The sequence below is a fragment of the Nannospalax galili genome, unplaced genomic scaffold (genome assembly GCF_000622305.1).
Source record: "Nannospalax galili isolate Female #2095 unplaced genomic scaffold, S.galili_v1.0 scaffold818, whole genome shotgun sequence".
Classification (NCBI taxonomy): Eukaryota; Metazoa; Chordata; class Mammalia; order Rodentia; family Spalacidae; genus Nannospalax; species Nannospalax galili.
The window spans coordinates 96,651-97,813 of record NW_008341874.1 but is presented as its reverse complement, the minus strand read 5'-3'; the positions used below and the strand labels follow the sequence as shown (position 1 = coordinate 97,813).

Below are 1,163 nucleotides of genomic sequence, written 5' to 3'. Positions count from 1 at the left end.
TCGTATTATGCCCACAGAGGACAGAAGAGGCTGTTGGATCCCCTGGAACTGGAGTTGCGGACAGTTGTTAGTTGCCATGTGGGTGCTGTGATTCGAACCCAAGTCCTCTGCAAGAACAGTGTTCTTAACCGCTGAGCCATTTCTCCAGTTCCAAAGAGTCTTTACTTACAGGGGCATCAACAACTTATATATTTTTTTTGTCTTCTTCAGCAACCAAAACTGCTCATAGATCCCTTGGAGGCTTCATAAGCCCCATCCATCAGCAAGCAATAACTACCCACAAGTCCTCAAGAAGAGGCAGAACCTCTTGAGCTCCCCTTCTTTTGGTGACAGTATGCCAGCTGACCCAGTCTTGGACTTGTGCTTGTAATCAGAACTGCTGAGAGTTCAAGATTATGATGGTCATGTCGTCCCTTGGGGTCCATACTTTATATCACTCCACCCTTCCCCTGCCTCCTACATTCTTTCTTCCCCCTCTTCCACAATGTTCCCCAATCGTTGGAAGGGGTGACTTAGATGTCTTATTTAGGGCTGAGCATTGAACAGTCACTTATTCTCAGCAAGAGTTCAATTCTGAAGTAACTGCAACTCACTGCAAAAAGAAGCATAACTGACCAAAAGTTATAGCTTCACTAAACCTTGAACTTGAACAAAACCTTTCAGAAAGTAATTCAATTGGTAAATCATCTCCTTTTAGCAAGTAATTCAATTGGTAAATCATCTCCTTTTAGCAAAGTAATAGTAGTAGCTCCCCCACTAGGGTCCATGATGGCCACAGCTTTGGGTTTTTGATCAGCTTTAAAGTACTACACCTTAATTCCCACAAGTAATGCAGGCCTCAAATTGAAATACAAAGTGGTTCACTACCACAGCAGTGACTTCACTATTATTTCAGGGTATACGTGTTCCATGGAAGGTCAATCATGTCACACAGGGACCTACAGCTGAGTAAATTTACGATGACAACTATCCAGGAGCATTCTCATAGTACTTCCTAGCACTGTAAAAGCTAGCCAGCAGTGGGGAAACGTCTAGATCAATTCTAGCTGGATTTCTTTATGTCCTGAAACCAAAGCACATGGTTTGCTTAGGAATATGTTCATACAATTAGTTCTGTTGAAGATAAAATACAATTATAAGATGGTTACTATTGATTGACCTTC

General features: G+C 42.1%; 1 protein-coding gene across 2 annotated transcripts in view; it reads left to right on the top strand.

The window, feature by feature from the left end:
- The window catches only part of LOC103737691 (solute carrier family 22 member 19-like), a 58,996-nt gene that overhangs the window by 15,225 nt on the left and 42,608 nt on the right, over positions 1–1,163 (top strand). The window lies entirely within an intron of this gene.